General features: G+C 48.2%; 1 protein-coding gene across 4 annotated transcripts in view; it reads right to left on the bottom strand.

Annotated features, from left to right (window-relative positions):
- The window catches only part of LOC119407237 (nucleolar protein 4), a 161,432-nt gene extending 140,797 nt beyond the window's left edge, over positions 1-20,635 (bottom strand). For 2 of the 4 annotated variants that reach the window (XM_049419650.1, XM_049419651.1), the window contains exon 1: positions 20,258-20,635. The gene's annotated coding sequence lies outside the window, so the exon portion shown is untranslated. The remainder of the gene's footprint in view (positions 1-20,257) is intronic. The other 2 variants (XM_037674116.2, XM_037674117.2) reach the window with 2 other exon arrangements.
- Positions 20,636-22,265: the final 1,630 nt, after the last annotated feature.

Below are 22,265 nucleotides of genomic sequence, written 5' to 3'. Positions count from 1 at the left end.
TGACATAAGAACACACACGCACTGACGCACACGGACATGGGAGACTCCATGTCTGGGCTGCCCTCGCGAGTTTTTCGCATGCGCTGACGTGTGTTAGTGGCAAATAAAATGCCACAACAGCTTTAGGGCGTCGCTACGTAACAATGTTAAATTTCGAAGAACGGAATCTCGATTTTACGAACTTCACAATTCAACGAAGTAATTCGAGCGCGGTAATCACTTGCTTAAATCGAGTTCCAGCTGTATTACTATCTCATTAGTACAAAGAAATGGAAATAATTTCCACGTATGCCAGTGTTGGCATTCCTTTTCGAGCTTCGCGTCGCAACACTTGGACAACGTGGAGAATAACGCGGAAGTTTCGACTTGTCTACGGAGGAAGCGACGTAAAAGGATTGCGGGCGAGCTTCCGTAAACGGTATAGACGATTTTACGTAAGTCCCATGGGCGCCGCCATCTTGGGCTGCTCAACGTATGTTTTCTTGTTTTTGCATACAGCGACCTCAATGGATGAGGCCATGAAACGTCGAATGCCCCAACGCAGCCGCTTTCATGCGTATGCGTCCACCGCAGCACTGTTCGTTTAGTTGTTAAAGATACAAAATGGCAAGGTTAACAGCCCAATATGGCGGCCCGAAACGCATCCGTAATACAGTCTACACATCGTGGTGTCAGGCATTTATTGAAGTGGGGCACAGTCGTAGCGCGTAGTAGACATGTATTATTTTATTACCTCGTTTAAGGGTCGGCGCAATGATTTTATTACTGGACTGCAAGTGGGGGGGGGGGGGGGGAACACGGAAAATGAGCTCCTTCAGGACATGGGGGGGGGGGGTGGAATTAAGGGGTCGGCTGGCCCCCTTCCTCCCGTGCCCGCTTGGCTCCGCCCCTGCCTTGTTATAGCAGCGGATAAACAACTTTGTTGACATTATCCAGTGCTTCCACTTTTCACTTGAATGCCGTGACGACTTCCTAATGCTTGCGGTGTACTTATATTGCTTTTGCACGGCAGTGTTGACGTCATACCTCACATCACTAGTGATTTCCTCCCCAACATTAGCTTCGAGAAGCATGCTTTCTTCTTCGTGAACCCGAACACTGCTTCTGAACCAGAAATAATTTTGCGCAGAATGCACTCAATTAAAAAATCACATGGAGAAGATTTAACTACAAGACTTCAATAATGCATTCGGCTCAGGGGCGGTGCCAGGATCTGTTTACGGGGGGGGGGGGGGGGTGGGGAGGGGGGAGAGACCCACGACAAATGTGTTCCTTAGCGCGGGAGGGGGGAAGAGGGGCACGTATACGGGGAACTCCGTTGCCTTTTAACTATATTTGCTATTATGGGGCAAATGTGCGGCACGCGATAATTATCGAGATGAAGCTGCCCCCCCCCCCTCTCCTGGCGACGCCGCTACCTCGGCTCTGTCCGCACGTTCTGTGAATCATCGCTTTCAAAGCACCCCAATTCCGATAGAATTATTCCGGCATTGTTTCTTTTGCTTTGCCAGTTGTAGTACCCCATCTCCACTATGTGGCATATTAGCGAAGGTAAACAGTGACTCCTCCTATGGACGCCTGCTTCATGCTACACACTGAAAATAATGATATTTATTCGGTCTCTCCATCCTCTACATATGTACTTCAGACATACGGGGTGTTTCAAGAAATGTGTCCAACCTTCTCAAAAAATCAGGAAAATGCGATATTTGATTGCTGCCTTCAGCATTGGTTTTTCTGTAGTGGCAGAAATTTTAAAATGGTTAACGAAATTATTTGGGACTGTAATTAAAAAAGTTAATTAATTTAACTTTTTAATTAGTGGAGTTAGGTGCTTGTGTCAAATGGGAGAATTGAAGTTCTTCATGTCAGAAACCTAACCCAACTTTGATATTTCGAAAAAGTGGCATCTAGTAATAATTACGAAGTAATGAAATTCGACCAAATTCAATGGCGAAAGTTAAACAGAAACATGGAAGAACGAAACTGCCATATTCTTCTGAGACGTCCAAAATGAGTGAATGACTTTTTCTGTAGCGCCAGGCATATTAAGATGGTTAGAGACATGACTTGAGACAGTAATTAACAAAGTTAAATTAATTAACTTTTTTAATTAGTGGAGTTAGGTGACTGTATCAAATTGGGGAATTGAAGTTCTTCGTGCGAGAAACCCATCACAACATTGAGATTTCGAAAAGGCGGCCTCTAGTAACAATTACGAAGTAATGAAATTCAACCGAATTCGATGGCTTTCGCTATTGAAAGCCGTTGCATTTCATTGAATTTCATTACGCCACAACAATTACTAGAGGACGCTTTTTCGAAATCTCAAAGCCCGGATGGGTTCCTCGCATGAAGAACTTCAATTCTCCCATTTGACACAATCACCTAACTCCACTAATTAAAAAGTTCGGCAGATCCCACGTACCGTGGGAGTCGATGTTATGCGAAGCATGCGGTGGGAAGGTGACTGTGGCGTAATTTTTTTTACTGAGCGAAACGTTACAAAATGACGCTAAATATTTGTATAAATTTTATACGCACACATATATGTTGAACAGCCGCATATGTGCTATATGACCAGCTGTTTACCGTTGGGTAACGCTGCCAACAGCAACGTGGGTAATACCAACACTATAAGCGGTAAGCTGATATGTAGCGCTTATTCTTGTCCCTTATGATGGAGAACGCACGAACGTTTCACGAACCCGTGTGCATGTGTGAAAGAGCTTCTTGACAGTTCTTGAACAAGGTCAGCATCACCGTGGTCAGTGAGCACGAGCAGCTGGTCATGACTTTTGTTATTGGATCCGGTCGTGATCGCGGTTACGAGGGGTCCATGTGTAGTGAAGTATGATGTGTAGTATAGCTGATGGAAATCGTGGATGCCTGGGTCATTTCGTCGACAAATTGTCTGTCTATAGAGCCAGCGACATGTCGGAACCTGAAGTCACCCTTCGCGTTGGTGAGGTATAGGCCGCCGAGGCTGGTAGGCCTGGATAGTGCTTCGTGGACCATCAGTGGATGGTGCTTGTCGCATTCACAGACTACCTGGGCGTATGTGGCCTGCGTAGCATAGTCTGCAAAGCAGCTGTCAATAAATCTGGCATCACCCTCGGTCAGTATGAGGCCATCGCCCAGCCTCGTAAGAAATGAAGAAGAAACTGCGTCGTTCTGGCGGACTAAGTGCATTTTGCGGTGCGATGATGTGAATATCGTACGTTACTTTCGTTAATGTCTGCCTCCGGGGTCGAGCAATGCTTAAATATAGCTTGCTGAATCATAGGAATACAAATGTATTGTTTATTACACTGCTATAAGAGCGGAGCCAACACTGGAACCACACACGTTAATCTGATATGACGCCTGTGTCGTAGGAGTACACATCGTAGGAATATCATGTAGTGTTTATAGCTTTCTTGCAAAATTAGATAGCCAGCATCATAACCACAATTCACGTTGCACGGACATTACGCCTGCATAGGCTGTTTTTCAAAACCAGCTTATAGACCTGGCGTGGCTCTGTGGCAGAATACCTGATTGCCACGCATAATGCCTGGGTTCGATTCCTGCTGGGGTCCTAATTTTCATTCTTCACATTCGTCGGGTCAACGCTGCCGACGTCAGTCTTTCTTAACGCTCTCGCATTTAAGTTACAAATCTCTGTTCTCGCCGTTACTGGTTAGATATAAACTGTCAATCACCTGTGGCGCATACCCATACACCGCGGCCCGTGGTAAACGGGTATGTGCCACACGTGGCTGGAGGAAGGGGTTTGACGACGTATGCGACAGGATTTTCACGTTATTCATGTCATGATGCAACAATCATATTCCTCAGATCCTCTTACCCTCCCATGCCAATTTTGGTGTACACCAATGGTTAGATAGAAACTGTCAATCACCTGTGGCGCATACCCATACACCGCGGCCCGTGGTAAACGGGTATGTGCCACACGTGGCTGGAGGAAGGGGTTTGACGACGTATGCGAAAGGATTTTCACGTTATTCATGTCATGATGCAACTCTCATATTCCTCAGATCCTCTTACCCTCCCATGCCAATTTTGGTGTACACCAAGTTAAGGAGGCGATCATGAGAGCACCCAGACGTAGGCGGCTAGATAGATAGATAGATAGATAGATAGATAGATAGATAGATAGATAGATACGTAGATAGAAACGCTCAAAGTGCCAAAGGTTCGCTAAGAAATGCTTCGCATTTAAAAGTTAATTAATGTAACTTTCTTAATTACTGCCCTAAATGATGTCCTTAACTACCTTAAGATTCGTGCCGCTACAGAAAAAGCATTTCTGAAAGCACCGAGTAAATATCGCATTTTCCAGATTTTTTGAGAAGGTTGGACACATTTCTTGAAACACCCTATATATATATATATATATATATATATATATATATATAATATATTATATAGATATATATATATATATATATATATAGTGTATTCTAGGCGCTGTGAATCGTACCCCATCAAATGTTTGCGGGCCTGTCGCGTTTTTGTGATGACGATCGTGTTTATAGAAGCGACGTTGTACACGTTTAGAGGGCGACGCGAGCTGTATGCGTTACACATATTGGCAGACACACTCCGCATGTCGATATAGAAAGCACATATATATAGTTTCATAACAGTACACCAGAGGGAAATCTGGCGCTAGTGTCTATGGAAGCTGCGACGCATGGCGCTTCAGCCGGCATGGGAATGATGGGTGTAGTACACGGATTTGGCTAAGCCACTTTGTAGCAAGACGACGTTCAGCAAAAGTTCAGCAGTCCCACATCCCCACATTAAGCCTTTTAGGCTTACCAATTCAAATCATCTCACGAGGTTCACAACGAGGAATTCTTTTATCTGAAAAAAAAAAAAACACGACAATAAACAAAACCACGAGCGCGTTCGAAGCCGCAAGCACGATGTCTAGGCAAATCCATGTAATACCCATCATTCCCACGGTGGCTGAACGATCGCAGCGGTACAGTTCCTTCTAGTAAATATTGTAGGAAGCTCTATGATCAAAAGAACTTCGAGACGTATACAAAGCGAAAATCGCGCGCGCGGCGCGCGCTCGGTATTCGAGTATCTCTCGCCGACGCATCACACGGGGTCCGGAAAACTGCCGCCGACAGCAAGAGCTGTGCCGGCGCCTTCTTTTCAAGGGGTCGTGACCTACACTCCGGGTTACTCACTGCTGTCGACGAGCCCGACAGAGAAAAGCGCCTCGCGACGAAATACCGCGATAGATCTTGTTTTTTTTAAAACTTTATTCATTTCTTTTCCGAGACAGTTGTAAGGAGGGAGAAGCGGAAAGAGTGTTGAGTGATGAATCGCGAAGAGCTACGGAAGGGGCGAGGGGAAGGTGAGAGGCGGAAAGAAGAGGCGAGATAGGAAGACACGGAAGAGATTGACAAGGCGGCTGCAATCTGGAACGCTCACGTTTGGTTCAACCTTCCTGTTCGCAGCGTATAGTACACTTATTGGCAACGAAGGGAAAGCTACGGGGGCTACTGCACATGTACATACGGGTCCACTGTTAAAGGGAACACTTGCGTGCAGGGCATGTTTGGATTCCGTTCTCTTGCAAAAAGATAGTGGCTTAGATATGCACAAAACTACTGGCGGTTGACAGTTCTGCCTCTTTTTGACGGACTCGTGCAGTGCATGAACAATGTTTCCCTGACCACTTGCTGTTAGAGGGCCAGCAAAATGAAAGGTGCTCATTGGAGTGTTCCCTTTAACCGTGGACCGTACCTACAAGCATGGAAGCTACTGCGCATGCCCAACGTGAAGTAGTCCTCTTTGGCGCGCATTTCATACGACCGTGGAAAGCGATCGCTGCGCGGTATAAGCGTTGTACAGCATTTGATCTGTCTGCTTCGACGGCTATTCATGGGTAAAGTACGTCGCAAGCTTTTTAGGCGAGTAGACGGAAGAACCCAAGTGAGACAGACGCTCACATGAACACGCAGACGCCACTTAGCGTTTGAGGTATATGCGTTAAAGCTGCGATCTTTTCGCGCATGCAAAAACGCGAGATCGTCACGTCTAAGTTTAGTTCTAGAATAGGGTACGCAAAGATAGCGTTCGCTGTGTACGCAAGCTATTTCCGTCACCTAACGGGGATACGCAAGATGATATGCTACGACGCATGCGCATTGGCGGCAAACGCCAACGCAAAGCTTTGCGTACCGTATTCTGAAACACCTTAACATCTCACTGGCGTGTGCTGCGTCCTGTCTCAAAGAACTTCCTGTAAAAAATTAAGGAGTCCTGTTTCAATTTCGCATGTAGAAAACGTGGACGCAATTGTGGAACTAATTCATTAGCGGTAGTGCTCGCGCAATCAGGCTCTGTAGTCAATAAGGCTGGATACGTGGTCTTGTTGGCATCGCTGTTTGTCGTCGCACGTGTTTTATATTTTTTTTTCTGGTTGTCCACGTCGTTTGCTGCGCTACTACGAAGGTTATGCTCTGTAGCCTTCGCTTCATTGCCAAGAAAACTTGTCCGCGAGTTATAGCACAAACCGAGCCCGCGACGTTGCTACCCGGACATACGTAGCACGGTATGTCGTTCGCCGGCGCGTTGTTAGGGTGCTGTCTCGCTTGAAGTGCATCGTTACCCTCCCACCTTCCTCTCCTTCTTCTCTAGCTGCCCCTCTCTCTCTTTATCTCTCTCTCTTTTTTTCATTCTTTCTCCTCTCCCTCGCTCGCGCGTCCGTGCCAGAGAAGCCACGTAGTATGTGCGCGTACGCGTATACACACGTCCCCGCGGCACAGCTGCGAGCATCGGCCGCTAAGCGGGCCCGATGGCGGGGCGGCGAAGCCGGGCGCTGTCCGCAATAGGCGGCGGCAAGTGCGCGAGCGTTCACGCTAAGCGGAGAGGCCCCAGCTGCGGGCTCACTGCGTTTGTCCCCGGAACGCCCGGCGCGCGCGCGCCGTTGTGGCCCGGGACAAGCGAGGCGTGCTGCGGGAGCGCTATGATGCAGGCGCCACAGGGTTATGGTGCCTATAACAGGGTGTGTTCCAATACTCGCCGTAGACAGCTAAATAGACAGCTAAGTGGACAGCGGCCATCTTAAGTCCCATTCCAATTCTCATGTAGCCAGTAAAATAGACAGCTTCGAGAAGACAGCATCAGAGACAAAAACGATGCAGGCTACTTTGCTGTCCAAACAAGATGGCGGCTCAGCGAAATGCTCGCGCAGCTCGGATCTCGCCGGTATGGTCGTCTGTGCACCAGTAGGCGCTTTTCCAGGCGCTCAATGTAAGCTACGTTAAATTTTCATAGGCTTGAACACGAAACAGGCTAAAGAAAGAACATTTACGTTTGTTTTTCTTAGCTTTCTCTTCTCGACGCGAGGTGGCATCACGTCGCGTAGACGTCTTCTACACGCGTTCTATTTCTCGGACAACATAGGCTCGATGCTGTCTTCTAAGCTGTCAGCGTAGACTGTCTATAATGCTGTCCAGAATTGGAACACAGCCACAGAAAACGACGGAAAGACATCGCGCGCACAAAACCGACCGTGCACTCGAACTTCCTTCTGCGACGGCAGCGCCAGAACGCATAGCGTAGTGAAAGAAAGTTGCAAAACTGGGCAGACGCGATTACATTATCTGTGGCATTGTATTTCGTATCAAACCGCAAGGGTCTCCGTTATCTGGAAAAGTCTCCAAGTGCGCATGCGCTTCTTGCGATGAACCATAAAGCGCGGTTTCGTGCCTTTTCTTAATCTCGTGACACATTTTACTGTAGCCCTATCAATCGATGTCGGCGAAACCGGGCTGATAACTGAGAGCTAGATAGCGCCCTCTGGCCACTGCACGGTGCCTATGGGCACCGTGCAGTGAGAGAGAGAGAGAAAGCTTTTTAATGAAAAACAGATAATTCTGCGGGCGTATATCAAGGCGCCTACATGCTACTTTGTATAGGGGAGGGGATTGAGGACAGAAAGACCATAAGAGGAGGAGGGCAGGAAAAGAGAAGGGAAAGAAAAGAAGATATTACGATCATGGTATGTACTTGTCACAACGTAATGGTGCTGATGTAAGTTACGTTACAGTTTATCAATTCGGTTAATGTCCTCGAGGAATGTGAACACAAATGTCATAATCTGACGTTGCTGAGAAGGAGAAGGCGTAGGTTCAAGTATTTTCCTGAGATCTGGCGGTGCTTTGGAAGGTGAGCATATTCCGCTTTGGAGACAAGTTCTTTCTTCTCTGTATGCCTGGCAATCTAATAATATATGCACTATTGATTCTCAAGCACCACAGTTGAGTTTTCTATACTGCGTTTCATGCATCAGGTGCGACACTGTGCAGGCTAGCCAGACTTCTTGCTCTATGCTTCTTGCTGTAGATGCGTTCACACGAAAGAAAGAAACAAACCTCTATACTCGGGGACAACTTTCTGTGGCAATGAAGGGAAAGCTACAGAGCCACAATGCACGTATCCTACCGCTAATGAATTTAGTCCCACAATTGCGTCCGTATTTCCTGCGTGAGATATATAAGATACTCCTTCATTTTCTACATGTAGCTTTTTCAGACGGAACGCAGCGCACACAAGCGAGATATTTGTATTTCTTTTACTTTATACGTTGTCACTTTGTGTTTTCGCGTGCTTGAAAAAGTCGCGCCTTTTACCCGTACCTTAGACGCTAAGAAGCGTTTGCGTCGAAATGCAACGCTAGCCATCACTTTCCACGGCGTTACGAGACGCTCGCCAAGCCGCACTACTTCGCGTAGCAGTACATGTGCAGACGCTCCGCCCCCGTAGCTTTCCCTTCATTGCTAAGAAAAGTTGTCCCCGAGTATAGTTATACGGTGGTCAGTACTTTGTTCTGGATCGCTTAGCGTCGCTTTGTTTTCGTTCTTTGGCGTTTAACTTTCTACAAGAGCGCCTCACACGCGCGCTCTCTGCTCGGCTCGCACGAGCGTTTAGAACGGAGAAAGCCAAGCGCGAGACGTACTGAGTTACCAACTTTGCTGAACGAACTTCTCGCATAGCTTCCACAGCGTTGCACCTTATGTATGAAAAGGAGTATAGGGCGCCTCGATGCTAGCGTTCCTTACGAAGGAACGCTGACAATGACTCGCCTTACCCCCGTATTCAGAAATGCTCCGTGACTTGACTTGCCACCGCCTCAAGGGAGCGCGCTTGAAACGCGTTCGTGCTGCCTTGGCACCGCCTAAAGGCAGCGCGTTCGAAACGCGTTGCAGGCGGTGGCAAGTCAAGTTCAAGTCACGGAGCGTTTCTGAATTCGGGGGTTAGAGTTTTCCGATGCCATTGCAACGCCAGTACGCCTAGCCTTGCGGACAGGCGAATTCCTGAGCAGTGGCTGGACAAGATGCGAAAGCGACGCGCGTCCATAAGCTGGCGAACCATAACCGCAATAAAAGGGCGACGCCTTCGCGCGTCTCATTTTCTTCTTAGCTCTAGCGGCCAACGTTAGAAATACTGGGCCACCCAAAGAGAGATACGTAGCGCCCTCTGGTCAGTAGACGCTGCCTATACACGTAGATTACTTAATTCCGGTGCGAACCGTATGGACGTGTGTGTGTGTGTGTGTGTGTGTGTGTTTGTGTGTGTGTTTGTGTGTGTGTGTGTGTGTGTGTGTGTGTGTGTGTGTGTGTGTGTGTGTGTGTGTGTGTGTGTGTGTGTGTGTGTGTGTGTGTGTGTGTGTGTGTGTGTGTGTGTGTGTGTGTGTGTGTGTGTGTGTGTGTGCCAGTGTGGACCAAGTGTGGACATGCGCAGAACGCATATGTCGGAACGCTTCGGTTCGGAACGCCAAGACTGACAACACGGTTCGAGCAGAGAAGCCACGCCAGCGCCGAGCTCAGGCACATTGCGCTGAAGTGTTCTGGTTCTGCTTAAGAGTTATAGTATATTGGATAATGTGATATCGGAGCATAAGATACTTAAGGGCCAAATAACTATAAGTATATTTAATGAAATTTAATAGCGCATTGGCTTAGAAGCTGGGATTGCCTCGGTAGCTGACGGAGCAGGTCTGATCCACGCGCTTCCTTCTACGTGGCCTCCGGGATCCGATCCGCCAGCGCGCCGAAGCGCGAAGTTAACCCAAGGCACACGAATGCCTACATGCGTGTGCCACTACCCAACAGCTAAGAATTAAGGTCACCTCCTTGTTAGTTACACATTTAGGCGGCGACTACGTTGTACGCGCAAAACCTCGGGCCCGGCGAGTGTACAGAATTGCGGCCCTCGCGTCGCTTTCCAATAAATGACGCTCTCTCGAGCGTGGGCTTGCCGGCGTGCGGCCGTTTCTGATATGGCAACCTGAGCTTCTGTCGAGGTCACTTGTCATTGCCAGTTGGCACATTTCAATGTTGCCTGGATATGAACGCACGGCCGTCGTTGTCACCTGTAGCAACTGAAGTGTAACGCAGCTAAGCGCGTGGATGAAGGTCCAATTCACGGCATGGATGAAGGAAACAGTTAGGAAGGAGTATTGTGCAAGGAGAAAGAAAGAAAGAAAGAAAGAAAGAAAGAAAGAAGGAAAGAAAGAAAGAAAGAAAGAAAGAAAGAAAGAAAGAAAGAAAGAAAGAAAGAAAGAAAGAAAGAAAGAAAGAAAGAAAGAAAGAAAGAAAGGAAAGCAGTGGGCAAGGTACTCAAACGCCAAGTTTCATTTGTCCCTATTTTGCAGGCATGGGAAGGGCTCCTGATTTTTAGATGCGAAGCAGCTTATGGCGGAGTTCAATTCGGTGTGCGACGTGACCACCCTTACTGCGCATGCGCATCCTCCTCCCCCTCCTCTCCTACGCTCCCCCCTCTCGCGCGCCTCATTCTCTCCTGCGCAACGCCGCGAAGAGCGCCAGCGCATGTGCGTCGCCTCCCCCCCTCTCCTCTCCTACGCTGCCCCCTTCTCGCGTGCCTGTCGACCGCGTTCCCCGCTCGCCCTGGGAGAATTAACTGCCAGGCGAGAGGGAAGACACGACGCGCGTAGCCTTCCTCTTCGCGTTCCACGACGCTTTGAATGGATGATGCAGCTTACGGCGCGGGACTTCGCCCCAGCTTAAGAACTTGGCGAGCCAGCTCCTAGAAAAAAAAATTACACCATCTCCCGCTCAAGCGAACCATCTCCCCGCTGCTTCGCATCCACACATGGATCCCTTTAGTGGGAGATGGTGTAATTTTTTTTTCTAAGTTTACGACATTTCCGTACCGCTCCTTGACGCTTTTAAGCAAAGGTTATACGCAGCCGGTCTCCCGCAGTGCTTTCTGAAGCACGACATCTGTTGCCTTGAGAAAAAAAAAGAAACAAGAAAAGATAAAGAGCTATCGACGCAGTGCTGTCGATTATTTAAGCATTCGCGCCTGTCGCTGTAGGCGCACATCTGCTGAAGGCATTTCAACGTGTGCATGTGGACGCGCCTATAGGAGGACATGTTCACGCACTGCACGACGCATGCCTGTCGGAAAACGTCTCGTTAGCCTTCAGTTGTCAGGGCGACATCCCCCGTACAGCTGTCATTACGAGCCGCGTTAGTTAATTGAATCTGGTATCAAGGTTCTAAAAGTAAAGAAAAAACAAAAACAAAGAGAGTGATAAATCAAAGAGACGCGGAGAGTCGCATAATGCTAATTACCATATACCGAACACTGGGCGCGAGAAAATTCACTTAATTTGATGTCGTTATCTGAAACTGTACTGTCATTCTAATGAGTCGGCTTTTGCACCACGCGCAACTTAAGTGATCGCTTATAGCTACGCTGCACTGCGCATGCGTATCGTGAATCTTCTCTACTCAAGCTCACACCGAACACGACTGCTCCTTCACGAACTGCCTTATATAAGGAAGACCGGGAATTGTGCGCGTATATCCTAAAAAAACTAAACAAAAAAACAAAGAAAATTTTGCGAAGCTTGCACTAAATCGCGCGAGGCTTTAAACAGTGAAAGTGGACGATTCTGAAGCCTAATCTGGTTGCTTCGAGGTTGTTGCTAGGCATTGTTAGGTTAGTCACGACACGGATGTCCAAACTCCAGAACCGAGCCTTCGCACCTCTGATAGAACCACCCTTTCTTTATCTCTGCTTTTTTATCTCTTGATCTTTCTATTTTATTCTATCTCTTTCTCTCTCTTTCTATATCTTTCTCTGTGTTTCTATATTTTTATGTCTTTATTCCCTTTATTTCTCAATTTTTCTCTGTCTCTTTCTAGAGCTTTCTCTCTCTTAGTGGACCAGTGGTGAGCAGTGGGATTTGTCCAATTTGTGTGGCACATACCCGTTCATGATGACGATAGTTTTCTGATAGGTCGCACAAATTACGGCTAGCTTAAACAGCGTCGCTGTTAAAAAATTTGCAGTGGCCTAGCTCGGCTTTGCCAGGATATACGTAGCGTTAGCAAAGGTTCAGCTGATTATTCTTAGCTTTCCAGGTTGTCTAGGATTATTAGCCTTCTTCTGTTCATTTTTTGTATGCTGATCCGCTAATTGCCAGGCAACTACTTCGGGATCCGATGAGATAAGCTTCTCGGCTCTTGTGCGCCGTGTCAGACTTCTCTGCTCCAGCGCAGTGTCAGACGGCGACTGCAAAGCGAAGGCGAATAGCTGCGCGCGCGCTGGTGCCAGTGCATCTGCCATGGCTACGACGTCAGTCTTCTCGAATGCGCAGACCAGCAGCGGCGAGTCGCGCGTGGCGGTGGCGGAGTTTGCGCGCGCGCCGGCGCCAATGTGTCCGCCGCGGCTACGACGCCACTCCTCCCGTACCTTCAGACCAGCAGCGGCGAGTCGCGCGCGGCGGTGGCGGAGGGAGCGCGGTGGCGGAGAGCGCGGAGAGCGGTGAGCCAGCTGTGTGACATCACTGATCCTCGCGCATGCGCAGCACGGCTCATGAGGATCCACGCGAAATCGGCTCCGGCTAGGCAAGTGTAGTTAACGCTACAAAAGAAATACAGCAATAAGATGCAACTTGTATGGGTAAACGAAAGTGGAGGAAATTAAGGGCTCGTTTTTCTTTGTTACACACAACCTTCATGAGAAGCAACAGACAATCAAGCCAAGGAAAGCATAGGGGGCGTTATTTGTAGTAAGTACAATATAAATGTGAAGAAATTAAAGTGGATGAAAAGACAACTTGCCGCCGGCAGGGACCGAACCCGCAACCTTCGAATAACGAGTCCGATGCTCGTCCGGTGCCCGTTCACGCGGGGAATGAGGTGGTCCACAGGGTAGCTAGAAGTTTAACTAACCGAGAGGTGTACCTCTCAATCCTGGAATTCCCGCATGAAGGGATTGCCACGTATAACGAAATGACCGCTTATTACAAAGAAAACCGAAAAAAAAAGGCAGCCCCGCATACAGACTCAACAAGGGAACAGGCTAGCATCTAGAGGCAAATCCAAACAGATTCTTTTCCCAGCCCTTATCGGCTATCCAAAATCTTATCCCCGATCAAATTAAACCAAATTGCCGACTTTACAACTGCATGAAAGCTGTCCGAAACCATATTATTTCGGAATGCGAAGGGGAGCCCACCTACAAAGACAATACCACCAGCTTCCTCCCAGGAGGCGTGGGGGTCGCTCCTTCCGATAAAAGACTACCATATTCAGGCTGAAGTATTTAACGGGGCCGAGAAACGGTCGCGGCAATCAGTGGGCCACCACCCTTCGAACCACCGGCAAGCTAATTTCAAACGACCACATTGTGTCGAAAATAAAATTGTTTCTCTCTGCACTCACGCTTTCTCTCTCTCTCTCTATCCTCTGACTACCCTTCCCCACCACGCGTAGGGCAGCAAACGGGACAGTATTACCTAAATAGCACACCGGTCCCTTCTTTGGCTGCTTTCAGCCGCACGAAATCAAAAGGCACCGCCCAATATTGCTTGTTCCTTCGTAATCACATCACTCGTGTTCTCTGTTGCATATCACCACCATATATAACACCACCGTATCGTCCTTAATTCGGTGTAGCGTAGCAAACAGCCGCGTGCGCATTGTCTGACCTCTATGCCTTTTTTTTTCTTCTTCGGCGCTCCGTACTGTATCACCTATCACTCGTCGTCAGTGTATAAAGCTGCATCGGAGTAAGGACTTCTATCGTCACATCGGTTTGCGGCGTCGAATTTCTTCAAGCAGCGGGCGTGCAACTTAAGGAGCGCGAAGCGCAGTATCTTATGACATAAGCGTGTTGAGAAGCTTCAGAACACGAACACAAGTATTAACCATAATAAAGGAAGACCACGACACACGCACGCAAAATAAAATAATATAAAACCCAGAGAGGTGTAAATTGCAGAGGTCATTTGCCGGTTAGCTATCTCTCGTGACTACCCAATAAAGGGTAGGCGGCTGGTTTCTACGGTTACTACTGTTCACGGGGCTCAACTTTCTTTGCCTTCTCTTATTCTCCAGCGGCAGACTTCGATAGGCGGCACGCTTTGAGGCGTAGACGCTGCGGTAAGATAGCCCAGGCAGCACGCGCACGCTACTGTAATGAAACGCTCCGATGTTTGGAACCAGGCAGTACTGTATGGAGAACGTCCACTTTATAATTAGCCACGGGGTCCAAGGCTTTATTGAGAGTGTGGAGTGGCTCGCGGTTGAAACACCGAGTACAGGTGTGAAAACAGCGAAAAAATAAAGCAAGGAAGAGATCGATGTAGCTGGGGCCCTAACAGCCATAATTAGTTTCCGAATTTACGGATAAAGGCTTTAATGAGGTGCTAAATGGAAGATAAAGGAGAGTTAGGCCAATTGATGGATGGCAAAACATGTTGCCAAACCTGGTTAGTTCGAGCTTGATAGATGTAATTTTCTACCTAGCGAGATGACTGGGAGCTTGAGCTGTTCATCTGAAGTTCTGGACCTGCAGGCCGCTCGCTCACTATATCGGAATCCTTCTGCTGGTCTACTACCCCATCGAACTGCTTGAACACTTGGACTATGCCGGACAGCAGTGACGTAGCCAGCGGTTGGCACACCAGGCCCGTGCCACCCCCCCCCCCCACTTTAACCCCGAAATTTCCTTTCTGCCATAGGATACAGGGCACAAATTTACACTCGACCATGCCAAATAAGGACTTGTTTCTGGGCTAGTCGGTGTATACTTGACGATATCTTCATATTAGCGCTAAAAGGTCAAACACATGAAAGACCACAGGAAGCGCCTGTCTTGTGGTCGTTCATGTGTTTGCCCCTTTTAGCGCTAAAATGAAGATGTCGTCGACCACACTTCCCTGCGCGGTCCCCACATCGGAATAAGGAAGTGCACTCCCCCCCCTCCCCCCCTCCCAAAAAATAATTAAGATTTCTGGTGTACGCCACTGCCAGAGATAATAAAAAAAACGACAAAGAACCACTGCAGCAGTCTCGTGGGCACTAGTGACAAGGCAGACGCGACGTATAGTTGCCCGACTGATTTCCTAAATCATACACCGCACGTCTTTAACGAAGAAATTATCAAATCCATTTACGAGATCACACGATGCAAACGGAAAACGAGACGCTCAATACGTACGAACGGAAGTTTATGACAGCAGCATATAAATCTCAATCACAGCCTACGCGATTTAGAATCAGAGGCAGCTGTCTGGGAAATACGAGCTTCGTATATTGACGATTTGGTCGGCGAAGTAGTGCTTGCAGCATAATATCGATTTGAACGTTACAAAACAGCTGCGTTGCGTCCCAACAGTCGGCAGTAAACGGGGCTAACGAGTAGTTAAAAGCGACGATTGTTTTTGTTAGCGGTATTTGCGTCAGAGAAAGTTACACCTCGCGAGCCCGTATTTTAGCCCCTTCAGACACCGACTATCAAGAACTGTCTCTAAATCCGTCACATTGACATAGGATTATTTCAAGGCACTCGATAGTGAAAGGCAACAAAATAATTTCATAATGCCGTGATTTGCGCAATTTGTGGTAATTAACCTGAATTCATTAGTAATCAATTATCTATTTATCCCGAACTCATTCGTGTTCTGTTTTTTTGCATAAGTAGAATCAAATTTCAGGCTAGAAATATAGTGCAATTTCGTTTTCCGTTATGTTCGTTTTGAGGAAAGCAAAATTATACTTTTTGACGGGGCTCGAGGGAAGTGTCACGTCGAACGACTCGTCGAACATGGTAGTACCTACAGCAAAGTGATCATATAAAATTTTACACTGCAAAGTAAAGTTAAACGAAAGATTTATTACGCAGGAGGTTCAATTCATCCAAACCTCAACGTATCTTGTTTTTTATTGCTCACTAGTCGACACAACTAGCAAAATCAAGTTGTGTACGCAACATCGTACAAAGTACCTCAAATGGTTAAATGCATGGTATCCAGAGTATATAATTCGATAAGGTATATATTTGTTGCGTTTTAAAGAAACTCATTTAGAGTCTCCTGATTATTTAAAGTAGATTCTTAATTTATGTAACCTATTATTTTTTTCTTTCATTTGTTGAAGTATTAGAGCACGAAAATACGACAGAGAGATGAAAAAACGGATCCCTTAATATCAAGCTTAGAATTCTTCAACGGCGCTGCAGATCTTACGAAATTTTCGCGCAAGAAATCGAGATCTTATAAATGAAAATTCGGCTCCTGAGAGACGGAATAATTCAATTATTTTTATTCAATGCAACCAATTCAATTAAAGTTGGTTCAGCGACAACGTATGGGGTGCACTTCCCTGTTTAATAAACACGTATTTCAACGCATCGGCTTAATTTGTGCCGAAGTCAATAAATTCTTCTTCTTTCGATAACAAACATGCGTGCGAATTTTATTCACTTCGATGTCTATCGTCGTGTTCGCCTCGTTTGTAACGAAGCTCATCAAGGTTTAAACGTGACAAAAAAGAACGAATCAGTATCGATGGATGGATGGAAATAACTTTATTTATACGTCCTGTACAGGGTGTTGCCACCTGCCTGGCTAATCCCACGTCGGGACTGGGAGCTCAAGCCTCCCAGCCCTGTCATGGGCGTACTGGACAGCCAGGACTTGGGGAATATGGTCGTGAGACTTTATCATCCCTGTAAACCGTTCCCGGGAATGTATAAGGTATGTCGAGCGAGCCAAGGGGCCGCGTAATTCACAACCCGTTTCTTACGTAGGTGATTAAAACTAAAAACAAGTTACACCTTTACAGGTGTAAAAAAGGGTGTTTGGGTGCCTCACGGCCAACACCCTCACGTTTAATGGGTAAGAGAGAATCGTACGTGAAAACGAATACAAACTGCTTATTCGCCGCCCTTTCATTGCAAGCGAAATTATGTTGGGTTGCAACAGACTGTTGTTAATCGCAGTGCACCCCCCCCCCCCCCAATGGTCTGTTAAAACACGACATGCTTCACAATGGATGAAAAAAAAAAAGAAAATCAAGTGACGACGTGCTTTTCAGAGTGGCCTGCCTTTAGTATCTCGCTTTCCGGAAGTAAAAATTGGAAGTAAAATGTTCTTGAAACCCAACATAAGGGGCCTTAGGACGCCATTTTCCAAAGACTGCATACGTTGACGACTGCGGCGTACGCAGTCGTCATAGACTGTGTCTGTCATTATCGTCAAAAGAGCAGGTTCACTATACCACAACGAGAGTTCACTAAGATTCCCTAATTTATTTCGCGCTGCGACGCGGATACACAGAGAAAAATGGGCGCGGACTTGGAAGCTAGCAACAAGTTTACAGGGTACTACAGAAACCTTGTTATTTATACAATACATCGTTAACACGTGCTAAGAGAGGACGTTCACTACAACAACAAAAGTTCGCTAAAATTCCCTAATTTATTTTGCGCTGCGACACGGACACACAGAGAGAGAGGGACGCAGACTTAGCAGGTAGCAACTAGGTTACTCAGCACTACAGCACCCTCGTTATTACTAAGCAATGCCGTCAACAAGCACTTAGAAAGCACGTTCGAGAGTTCGCTAAAATTCCCTAATTTATCTCGCGCTGCGACGCGGACACCCGGAGAGATAGGCGCGGACTTAGCAGGTGGCAACAAGGTTATTCAGCACTACAGTAACCTCGTTATTACTAAGCAACGTCGTTGACAAGCACTAAGAAAGCAGGTTCGAGAGTTCGCTAAAATTCCCTAATTTATTTCGCGCTGCGACGGGAATGTAAAGGGAGAGGAGCGCGCACTTAGCAGATAGCAACAAGGTTACGCAGCAAAACAACAACCCTGTTATTACTACACAACATCGTTAACACGCTTTAAGATAGTTCGTTCACTACCACAACGAAAGTTCGCTAAAATTCCCTAATTTATTCCGCGCTCAGACACGAAGAGCTCGCTCGCGTCCCACGACCGGAGCGGGACCCGAGCGCGCGGAGCGGAATCTCCCCGCAGACAACTCTCTACAGCGCGCATGAAACGGAGGAAAGCAAGGTGTGACGTCACGTCGAGCTATGTACGCCTATACCGCGTGGATCTACGTGGAAAGGGGGCCGTCAGCTACGAGGAGGAGGAGGTTGAGGTGGGGAAGAGACGCAGCTACGACGCAGAGCGAGCGCCGAGATTCAGAAGGCGAAGGGCGGGGTAGGAAAAGAACGGAGAGAGAAAGAGAGAGAGGGGGGGAGTGCGAATCGAACAGAACGCTTGCTCCAACATCGAGTTTTCTTTTCCCGAGCTTCACGCAGACCAATGACCGATCGAAAGTCCGAAATTGGCCACGGAGATCTCTGGCGCGAACCGGGCGCGGGGTATATTCCTCCATGCAAAAGCCGTTCATCGCATGCTTTGAGAAATATGCACGTCCGCGGTGTTACGCAATATCAGTGCAGCCATCCGATTGGCTGCCAGCCTCCCTTCGCGATGTGTCCTCGCAAACATTTCCAGGGGTTGGTGCCGGGAACATTGTTAACAGTACCTTTTAACTAAGGTTGACCAATTACGCTTGTTAGTTTAGTTTAGTCGACGAGTGAACCATTTCATTAGACACCTACACGACCCACAGCAGTGGTATTGTGGTTATGGTGCTTGAATGCTCCCCCCCCCCCCCCCCCCGCAGGTTGCGGGACCGAATCCCGGCCGCGGCGGCCGCGTTTGAATGGAGGCGAAATGCTAGAGGCCCGCGTGCTTAGATTAAGGCGCACGTTAAGTGACCCCATGTGATCGCAATTTCCGGAGCCCTCCACTACGGCGTCTCTCAAATCATATCGTGGTTCTGGGACAGAAAACCCCAACAATTACTATATACGGCCACACGGTCAACCTTTGAAGCGATAACACGGATGATTCAAGTTTTAAAAGCGCGGTTATTGTTAGTAATTGTAACACCGACAAGAATGATCTCAGAAGTAGCCGCAACCTCCGCGCATTCCGTACGGGGACATATGAGACGAGAATCCCGAAGAGTAAGACGGTGTATTAAGCGATTAGCCTGACTCGAGACGGAGAGCACAGCGGGCGAGGCAGAAACGCAAAGCGCGATAAATGTCAGCGCGCAACAGCTGTGTCCGACGGGGCACTCGAATCAAGTGCTCCACTGTACTAAGGGGAAGGGAGGCGAACAGGCTTCGACGTTATATTTGCGTAGAGTCATAATCGCCGATATGACAACGAATGATGATCAAACTACGCTTATCCGAAAGAGGCAGCTGCGATCGAGTATATGTGAGCTCATCAACGAACGGGCTGCTCATGGCGTAGAAGCAACGCGATCGAGAGGACTCGCGAAAAAGGGGAAGATAACAAAGAAAAGAAACAAGTCGAAGCGCCCTCTTCGAGACGCGCCAGCGCGGATGCTGTCCGCGTGGCGATGCACGAATCGAGGAGGGGGAAACCGAGAACGAGCGAATACCACTACACAACACCGGTGGTGAAATTATTAATAAAAGAATGCCGCGAGGTATGAGAAGCGACGAATGGCTGTGCGTTGGAGGAGTGTCGTTTAACGGTTACAGCGGCAACAACAAGAACTGCAGAAGGGTATCTTGAAAGGCCAGTTGGTACAGTTACTGCGATGAAAACACTGAGAAAACCGGGACACAGAGTAAGAAGCAGACAACACAAGCGCCGTGTTGCCTGCTTCTTACCCTCCGTTCCATTTTCGCGCTGTTTTTCATCGCAGTAGCAAGAACCAATGTACGACCCGGCACACGGTTCGATACGGGACATTTGAAGATGACGATCCGCGTGGCAGTCCACGAAATACCAGGTCACACAACACAAACGCACTGGACTCACTGGCATACGGCGATTGGCAGGGCGCAGGTGATCACGGACGCGGCCTTATCCCGCTAGCAGACGACACACACAAACTCACCGCTCGTTTTGGGGGGGACCCGGGTTAGGCTTAGCCCTCGGTCGGGCGTCCCACGGCAGGCTACGTCGTCGTCGTCGGTGTCTCGAACCGGGCGGCGTGGATGCCGGCGTCGCCGACGTTAATAAGCGGCGGAGTGCTGCGTTGCCCTCCGCCGGCGCCGACGCTGCCGCAGCCGGCGTGGTTCCCTCTTCGGGCGAGCTGCTAAAACCTCGGAGCGGCCGGCTGCGTTTCAGGGCACTGCCTCCCTCGCTCCTCGCCGTGTGTGTGTGCGCGCCCGTAGCCAGCCTTCGTCCCAGCAGAGGCTCTGCCCTCCTCCGCTCTATCCCGCCGCCGCCGTCGCTCTCTCGCTCAGTATCAACGCGCGAGGAAACGCTCCTTTTGCCCTGCGCTCGGGAGGCCCCGCGACAGCCAATGGGACAGATGCGCTTGCACCGCCCTTCTTCGCTCCGCTCGGTGTGTGTGTGCGTGCTTCTGCAGCCGGCGCTCGGGCTCGGGCGCCCCCCTCCCTCACCCCCCTCTCTTCTCTTCACCCTCCCTCTCTCTCTCTCAACAGCCGATGCAGTAGCAAGTGCGTCGTGTCGCTAGACCCCTTTCCTTTGGCTTCGACAACTCGGTTTATTTCCTTTCCTGAATTCGGATCAACTCAAAATGAGCTTTTTACGTCGTCGTTCTAGGGGCGACAGAAAACTCTCCCGCTAACCTGTGCAATCTGCGCTGCTCTGGTGGGACGGGTGGATCCGTTCGATTATACCTCACAGTTGTGCTTCCTCTTACGAAAGAAAGTTTTCGTGCGAGACGACCTGTTGAAGCGAAGGGCGCGCTACGCGGGCTTTACGAGATAGTAAGGTCTTTTTAGCAGCGTCGAGTTACCGCATACGGTTAATGAGGAAATAGCATACCGCCGTTGTCTGCACGTAGCTTCTATTTAGTCTGAAAGACCTCTGTTAGCCACATTGATCATCTAAGCGCGTTACCGTTCGCAGGGAGAAACTCGCGCGGCTAAAAAAGTTTTAAAGAGATATGCGTGACGATCACGCCGGTAGGGTATTGCTGTACTTACCGCACGGTAAAGTGTACTGCTAAGACATTAATCAAGTAAGCTGCACGCGCTCTGTAGTATTGTGAACACTGTGGCACGCGTTATCGAAAAGTTAACAGGGTCATTATCGTTTTCGCATTAATCGTTACAACCGAGGGTCGCAGCCAGCTTTGGACTCGACAATACGAATAAAAAGAACAACAAAAAAAGGTTGGAGATGCGCTTTTGCTTGCAGGCTTTGGCCTGAAGCGCGATGTCCCCATGTTACTCTCAGATTGCTGAATATAAATTCCGGAGAAGTATTACGTCGCTGGCCTTCTGAATATTGCAGTATAAATTAAATATGTGAAGTCATTTTTATTACGCTTAATACAGTGCGTTTGTAAACAACCTCAGTCACCCATGCTTTTCATTTAACACAACTGGCTGTAGCTACTTAGCAGCTATGGCGTTCGGCAATGGCCACTGAATTGGTTTGAACGAACTTAGTTGAATCCTGAACAAAAAGCTGAATTTATTTGATTTTAACGAGCAGAAAACTTAATTAGGTCTCATTGTGAAAAAAAAATATTGCCGAAGATTTAGAAATAGAATGAAAGGACTGTATTCGCAAAGCCGTTTGCGATGCCTGAACTGCTTGTAATAGTTGATTTCCAGTCAATCCCAATAAATTAACTTCTCGGGTTTTATGTGCTGAAACCTTGATGTGATTATAACGCACGCCGTAGTGGAGGGCACCGGATTCCTCGTCGACTATTTGTAAGAAACTGCTGTATGGAAGGAAGCCCAGCTAGAGCTTTAATGGCGTGCACCATGGATGACGCCGGGCTGCTGACTATTATATATACCAGTGGTCCCAAACTCACCTCAGCTACCAGGACGTAGTCACAAAACTTAGTCTCCCGCAAGATTCGGGACAGTGAAGAAGATTAGAGCAAGAAGGGGAGGGGCAGGGAGGAGATAGAGAGA

Source organism: Rhipicephalus sanguineus, chromosome 10 (genome assembly GCF_013339695.2).
Source record: "Rhipicephalus sanguineus isolate Rsan-2018 chromosome 10, BIME_Rsan_1.4, whole genome shotgun sequence".
NCBI lineage: Eukaryota > Metazoa > Arthropoda > Arachnida > Ixodida > Ixodidae > Rhipicephalus > Rhipicephalus sanguineus.
This window is presented reverse-complemented; position numbering and strand designations above follow the sequence as displayed.